Raw genomic sequence first — 8,732 nt, forward strand, 5'->3', positions numbered from 1 at the left:
AGTGTAGTAAGATACATTTGCAGAAGCAAAAGATCAAAAATCTCAAGAGATGTAATGGGAAGGAAAAGCGAGAAAGAAGTAACCTAGAATTACCAGCTTCAAATTATGTTATAAAGAAATAATCATCAAAATTATTTGTTATTGGTTGAGAAATAGAAATATACCCTTTGAAAAGATTAGATAAGAAAGCTTAAGAAACAATTGCAATGAATAGACCTTTTATTCAATTAAACCAAGAAAACAAACTTCTAACTCCTTAAAACTTACTTTTGAGAAAACTAGAAATTTGTTTCATAGAAATTAGAACACCTTATACCATGAGCCAAAGGAAACTCAAAATTTACAATCTACATTAATTTTAAACTCACATCATTTTTAAAAAAAGTATCAACATGTATGCACCAAATAGTATAGCACCCAAATTTCTAATGGAGAAACTAGGAGAATTGAAGGAGGAAATAGACAGTAAAACCATATTAGTGGGAGATTTGAACTAACCACTATCAAATTTAGACAAATCAAATAAAAAAATAAATAAGAAAGAGGTAAAAGAAGTGAATGAAATCTTAGAAAAATTGGAGGTAATAGACATATGGAGAAAAATAAATAGGGACAAAAAGGAATACACCTTCTTCTCAGCACCAAATGGAACATTCACAAAGATTGACCATATACTAGGTCACAGAAACATGGCATACAAATGCAGTAAAGCAGAAATAATAAATGCAGCCTTTTCAGATCATAAGGCAATAAAAATATTGATCAGTAAGGGTACATGGAGAACCAAATCAAAAATTAATTGTAAATTAAATAATATGATACTTCAAAATCGGTTAGAGAACAAATCATAGAAACAATTTCATCGAGGAAAATGACAATGGTGAGACATCCTTTCAAACCTTATGGAATGCAGCCAAAGGAAAATTCATATCCCTGAGTGCATATATTAACAAACTAGGGAGGGCAGAGATCAATGAATTGGAAATGCAAATAAAAAAACTTGAAAGCGAACAAAGTAAAAAACCTCCAGAAGAAAACCAAATTAGAGATCCTAAAAATTAAGGGAGAAATTAATAAAATTGAAAGTGATAGAACTATTGAACTAATAAATGCGACTAGAAGCTAGTACTTTGAAAAAACAAACAAAATAGACAAAGTACTGGTCAATCAAATTTAAAAAAGGAAAGAAGAAAAGCAAATTAACAGCATCAAAGATGAAAAGGGGGACATCACCTCCAATGAAGAGGAAATTAAGGCAATCATTAAAAATTACTTTGCCCAATTATATGGGAATAAATATACCAATCTAGGTGATATGGAAGAATATATACAAAAATATAAACTGCCTAGACTAACAGAAGAAGATATAGAATTCTTAAATAATCCCATATCAGAAAATAAAATCCAACAGGCCATCAAAGAACTCCCTAACAAAAAAATCCCCAGAGCCTGATGGATTCACAAGTGAATTCTATCAAACATTCAAAGAACAGCTAATCCTAATACTATACAAACTATTTGATATAATAAGCAAAGAGGGAGTTCTACCAAACTCCTTTATGACACAAACATGGTACCGATTCCAAAACCAGGCAGGTCAAAAACAGAGAAAGAAAATTATAGACCAATCTCCCTAATGAATATAGATGCAAAAATCTTAAATAGGATACTAGCAAAAAGACTCCAGCAAGTGATCAGAAGGGTCATTCACCATGATCAAATAAGATTTATCCCAGGGATGCAGGGCTGGTTCAATATTAGGAAAACCATCCACATAATTGACCATATCAACAAGCAAACCAACAAAAATCACATGATTATTTCAATAGACGCAGAAAAAGCCTTTGATAAAATACAACACCCATTCCTATTAAAAACACTAGAAAGCATAGGAATAGAAGGGTCGTTCCTAAAAATAATAAACTATATATCTAAAACCATCAGCTAATATCATCTGCAATGGGGATAAACTAGATGCATTCCCAATAAGATCAGGAGTGAAACAAGGAAGCCCATTATCACCTCTATTATTTGACATTGTACTAGAAACACTAGTAGTAGAGAAGAAAAAGAAATTGAAGGCATTAAAATAGGCAAGGAGGAGACCAAGTTATCACTCTTTGAGGATGACATGATGATCTACTTAAAGAATCCTAGAGATTCAACCAAAAAGCTAATCAAAATAATCAACAACATTAGCAAAGTTGCAGGATACAAAATAAACCCGCAGAAGTCATCAGCAGCAAAAACTAGAAAGAGAAATCCAATTCAAAATCACCTTAGACAAAATAAAATACCTAGGAATCTATCACCCGAGACAAACATAGGAACTATATGAACACAACTACAAAACACTCTCCACACAACTAAAACTAAACTTGAGCAATTGGAAAAACATTAACTGCTCATGGGCAGGATGAGCCAGTATAATAAAAATGAACATCCTACTCAAACTTATTTATCTATTTAGTGCCATACCCATTGAACTTCCAAAAAATTTCTTTACTGATTTAGAAAAAACCATAACAAGGTTCATTTTGAAGAACAAAAGATCAAGGATATCCAGGGAAATCATGAAAAAAAAAATACAAAGGAAGGGGGCCTTGCAGTCCCAGATCTCAAACTATATTACAAAGCAACAGTCATCAAAACAATTTGGTACTGGCTAAGAGACAGAAAGGAGGATCAGTGGAATAGACTTGGGGCAAGTGACCTCAGCAAGACAGTATATGATAAACCCAAAGATCCCAGATTTTGGGACAAAAATCCACTATTCGATAAAAACTGCAAGAAAAATTGGAAGACAGTGTGGGAGAGATTAGGTTTGGATCAACATCTCACACCCTACACCAAGATAAATTCAAAATGGGTGAATGACTTGAACATAAAGAAGGAAACTATAAGTAAATTAGGCAAACACAGAATAGTATACATGTCAGACCTTTGGGAAGGGAAAGACTTTAAATCCAAGCAAGACATAGAAAGAGTCACAACATGTAAAATAAATAATTTTGACTACATCAAATTAAAAAGTTTTTGTACAAAGAAAACCAATGTAACTAAAATCAGAAGGGAAGCAACAAATTGGGAAACAATCTTCATAGAAACCTCTCACAAAGGTTTAATTACTCAAATTTACAAAGAGCTAAATCAATTGTACAAAAAATCAAGCCATTCTCTAATTGAAAAATGGGCAAGGTACATGAATAGGCAGTTTTCAGATAAAGAAATCAAAACTATTAATAAGCACATGAAAAAGTGTTCTAAATCTCTTATAATCAGAGAGATGCAAATCAAAACAACTCTGAGGTATCACCTCACACCTGGCAGATTGGCTAACATGACAGCAGAGGAAAGTAGTGAATGCTGGAGGGGTTGTGGCAAAGTAGGGACATTAATTCATTGTTGGTGGGGTTGTGAATTGATCCAACCATTCTGGAGGGCAATTTGGAAGTATGCCCAAAGCGGGATAAAAGACTGTCTGCCCTTTGACCCAGCCATAGCACTGCTGGGTTCGTACCCCAAAGAGATAATTAGGAAAAAGACTTGTACAAGAATATTCATAGCTGTGCTCTTTGTGGTGGCCAAAAATTGGAAAACGAGGGGATTCCCTTCAATTGGGGAATGGCTTAACAAATTGTGGTATATGTTGGTGATGGAATACTATTGTGTTAAAAGGAATAATAAAGTGGAGGAATTCCATGGAGACTGGAACAACCTCCAGGAAGTGATGCAGAGTGAGAGGAGCAGAACCAGGAAAACATTGTACACAGAGACTGATATACTGTGGTACAATCGAACATAGTGGACTTCTCCATTAGTGGCAATGCAATGTCTGCAGGGATCTAGGAGAAAAACACTATCTACAAGCAGAGAACAAACTGTGGGAGTAAAAACACCGAGGAAAAGCAACTGTTTGACTACAGGGGTTGAGGGGACATGTCTGAGGAGAGACTCTAAATGAACACTCTAATGCAAATACCAACAACAAGGAAATGGGTTCGAATCAAGAACACATGTGATACCCATTGGAATCGCACATCGACTATTGGAGAGGTGGGGGAAGTGGGGAGGGAAAAAATGATCTTTGTCTCCAATGAATAATGTTTGGAAATGATCAAATGAAATATTGTTTAAAAAAAGTATCATTCACATTTATAGTATTGAAAATAACATAAAAATAAGAATTTTTATTATAGAAAATGTTAAAAGGTTTTACAAGAATGACACGAAAATAACTAAAATAGAAACTGTCAGTTTGAGAAAAATGTATTTGCAAAATTATCTCTTGATAAAGGTCTAATTTCCCAGTACAAATGATATTACTAGATAAGACCAAGAACCATGTCCTTATGAATCAGTACACACTGATTCAAAAGATATGAACAAATTATTTTCAGAAGAAATTCAAATAAACAACCATATAAAAATCATTAAGAGAAATATAAATTAAAACAATTCAGCAATTACTATTGGCAAATTAGTAAGATGATAAAACACAAATAGTTTTGTAAGAGGTAAGGAAGATCGCTCCATCTCTAATAGAGCTATGAATTAATTCAGCCATTTGAGAAACACTTAGAACTATGCTAAGAAACTAATGAATATATTGATGCTATTTGACCCAGTGTTACCAGTATTAGGCATGTTTTCCAAGGAGGAGAAAGAAAGAGAAAGAGATCTTATATATATCAAAATGTTTATGGATCCCTTTTTGTGATAGCAAAGTACTGGAAATAAGGAGGATACTCATTATTTGGAAAATGACTCAACAAATGAGCAGAATTAATTTAAGGATATTGTCTCAAGGAAGTTCATCCCCTCCCCTTCCTCAGTAGCTTGACCGACTGTCCATCAACATTCCAGTCATAACAGAGTTGCTCCAGGTTTCGTGTCTGTGTTCGTGCTGTAGGTCAAAGCTTTGGACTTGAAGGGAGAAGTGAGAAGAGAAGGAAGAAGGAAGAAGTTGGGATCAGAGCAGGCAGGTGAAGGGAATTGTAGGTTAGGCACCACATGCTTACTTAGAGGAATAATTGTCTACTCTTTTTAATAAGCTTTATAAAATATATATATGAGTAGAAATATTATTTCAGTTCTTATAGATATATGTATTAGAGTCATTCTCTGAAAAAAATTTATGGGAATGTCCTAATACTATGGAGTATGGAGTTGCTTCTAAGAGCAATATTTACATATTGATATATTTTGTCTTTTAAAATGACAGTTGCTACACATTTTAAGTTTTTATTCATTTAAGAGAGACCCAACTTTATTGAACAATTGTGCTAACTGCAACTCCAAATCACTCAGATGTAATTTTGCAAACGAACAGGCATGCCTCCAACAACAATAAGGTGAAAGGTATCAAATTCATTTGAGTATTTTGACTATTTATTTTAGAAATGAAACTATATCAATTATACTCCATGTAACACTTGTAAATGTGCTGCCATATAGTTCAAGGTGTGAATTTTAGATTTACTCCACCCTCCTTAGTCTTTAGAATTCTAGCAACCAGGGATGTATACACCCCTACTTAAGGATTAACTGTAATGAGGATGGCCTATGACTGACATGTACAAGAAGTGACAAATCAGACACAACTGACTGACCCTTCGGGCTGTCCTAAGCCAAGCTTAAGCCACCATTGGTACATAGGAGACATAGGAAGTGATGTAAAGAACTGCCTATATATTTTGCTTCCTGTATATTGTCACTTCCTGTGATCGCTCAGCAACATTGGGAGCTCTGGGCGGCATTTTGGCCTGCTTGCAGTGTTTGTCTCTGAAGCATGGTTTAGCTGAGCCATCTTCCCTGAGCAACCTTGTTGAGTGGTAAGGCTGATTCCTCCTTTCCTTGACCTCCTGAAAAGCACTATCCTCCTAGGAGGCCCCTCATCTCGGAGAAGGCCTTGTGGCGGAAGCCGAGCTACATTTAATCTTCTGAGAAGGCCCCTTGTCTGAGGCCTCTGAACTCCTTTTGACTTACTCCATGCCGGAGAAAATTTCCTACCCTTACCCTCATCTTCTTCTTAATTTCTTCCTTCTATTGTAATTAAACCACCATAAAAATCCCAAACTGACTTGAGTATTTTATTGGGTTTGAATTTAAATCCCTGGCAACCGCTAATATAATATATTCAGTCAACAACCCTAATTTTACCCCTAAAAAAGGTAATGGAGTCTCAGTAATAATGTGAGATATAGATCTCTGCTACTTGATCTCTAGTGAAATGTGAGAGAAAAGTCAAAAATTCATGGAAGATTTTTTTTTTAAAGAATCAGTTGGTTTTCAGATTAAAGATAAGGAAATACCCCAGATGCTTTGAAAATATGGTCTAGTTTCTCTACCTCTCAATGTACTGATAAGAAACAGAAAAAATATATAGATAAAAGAGTATTTTGAAATTCAAAAACCAGATTTTGACTTTTAGGTTAATTGAAGGGCTTTTTAAAAAACTGTTAACAAGATTTCATTTTAAAGATATTTAATGTTGTGGTACTTAAGGTGGAACTAAGTATCTTTATCATTTGTGGGAAATTTAATTTTCCCCCTAAAACTATATTCTAAATAGCCAATGAAGTATTAATAAAATTCTGACTGAGAAGGGATGAAGTATATTTAAAAACAGTATTGTTTTTAAATAAAATTTTTCTTTCAATTCCTATTTTTAGAATTCGTTTTTATTAGTTCTCTAAAATGTATAGACAGGTATATAAAATATTTTTAATGCTAAAAACAGTATTATATCTAATATCAAAGTTATCCACTTCTCAGCAAGTTAGACCCTTTGATAAAACTTTCCCTGATAAATATTGTCTCATTTAATGCATAACAGCAGAAAGCTAGATGAATTTAAACCTGTTACTAGATGTGTAACAATGAGGTCATCAGAAACTATATTAAGGTGTGACTAAAAAATAAAGTGATTTTTCAGACTTTTTTGAACCCAAGAAGTTTTGTCATTCAGATTGATTAAAACACTTATGTACTTAAAATATTAAATAATCACTGCTTAGCCCAGTGATGGCGAACCTATGGCACAGATGCCAAAGATGGCATGTAGAATGCTCTCTGTGGGCACATGGCCTCCCCCTCCACAGCCTCCCCAATTCCCAGAATTCATTACTAGAAAGGCAGAGGGACTCATGTGGAGCTGCTCCGCTCCCCTTCTCTACTGTGCCTGAGGGCATCTTTTCACATCCCCTGCCCCTCATCCCAGCAACTCAATGGCAGTTTAAAGGGCTAGCAGCAGAGCAAAAGGGGAGCAGAGTGCTCTGGCCACTCCTCTCCCCGTCTCTAAACTTGCTAAGGACATTCCTCATTTTACCTGCCCCTTTATCTAGCAGCCCAATGGGAGCTATTCCTTCTTCCCCTCTGAGGGGTAAAGGGAGGCAGAGCATACCAGCATGTGGTGGTGGGAGGGACATAGCACTTGGACTCTGGGGGTGGGTTGGAGAATGGCACTCAGCCTGGGGGTGGGCACATCCAGCACTCCATCTCAAAAAAGGTTTGCCAACACTGTCTTAGAACATTCACTTCTCCACTAAGGGACCTCTGCTCAGGACTCATGTATACAGTTGGGAATTGTTTCAGCGGTGGGAGAACTTAACCTTTAATGAGATTAGGAATAGCCTTCCTTTTCTTATATACTTTTAATTACTCACTCTAGCTACCCAGAATCAAATTATTGAAAGCTAATGTGTTGGCTTATGTATCATTCCCCCCAAAATGAGAGATTATAAGGATATTTAATGTACCTTGTAATTAAGATATGGGACAGACAGACACTTTGTTTCCTGTCCACGAAAGAAAGAATAAAAGCACAAAATACATCATTGCACATTACAGAATGATTTGAAACAGGATTAAATAATTTATTATTTCATTCTCTTACAAAGCATAAAGTAGTTTACTACTGAATAGGCATTTTATAATTCATCTCAGCTCTTCACTCTCACGAAGTCCATGTTTTTTGGCAATCTAGGACATGTCTTGGATCTATACTTCTGCTGGTGGCAGTGTTCTCCAGTACATTTACTTATGTTATCCTCTTGATCTCAAAATCATGACTTATCTTCAAGTTGTACCTCTGCTTCATGAAAAATATTTGGACATGAACTCAGGAAAGGAAACAGTACAGAAAATGAAACCAGGGACCTATGTGCTAGCTTGCCTAGTTGAAAACATACTTCATTTTGATCTCTATATTTGTAGGGTAAATGAACATTTCACTTTTACCTATTACCTTATGGGGAGTCAAGATACAGAGAGCACTCCTTTCTATAGTGTACAGTTGAAGGAAGATGAACTTGGATCTTCTTTATAATTGATAGATCAACCTAGAGGGGAGTGACAAGGGGGAGGACCAAAAGATACCTCAGAGCTTATGACATGGTACCAAAATGAGAGTTCCTTTCAGTACTGAATTACCACACACCCAGATGTAACCAGGGTATTCATCTCTTCTGATGTGCTCAAAGGCTAAAGCAGGAAAATTAACTTTGCACATGTTTCATTAAATGGTACTACCATGTATATAATCTACCATCATTTAAAATATATTTGGTAATTTTCTGAAATTGTCTACCTATTAGCCAATCTCTTTGCCTATCCATACATCATTTATCTATCTATCTATCTATCTATCTATCTATCTATCTATCTATCTATCTACCTGCCTATCTAACCATTCGTCCACTGATCCATCATCCATCTATCCACTTATCTAT

This window comes from Monodelphis domestica, chromosome 8, assembly GCF_027887165.1.
Source record: "Monodelphis domestica isolate mMonDom1 chromosome 8, mMonDom1.pri, whole genome shotgun sequence".
NCBI classification, from domain to species: Eukaryota; Metazoa; Chordata; class Mammalia; order Didelphimorphia; family Didelphidae; genus Monodelphis; species Monodelphis domestica.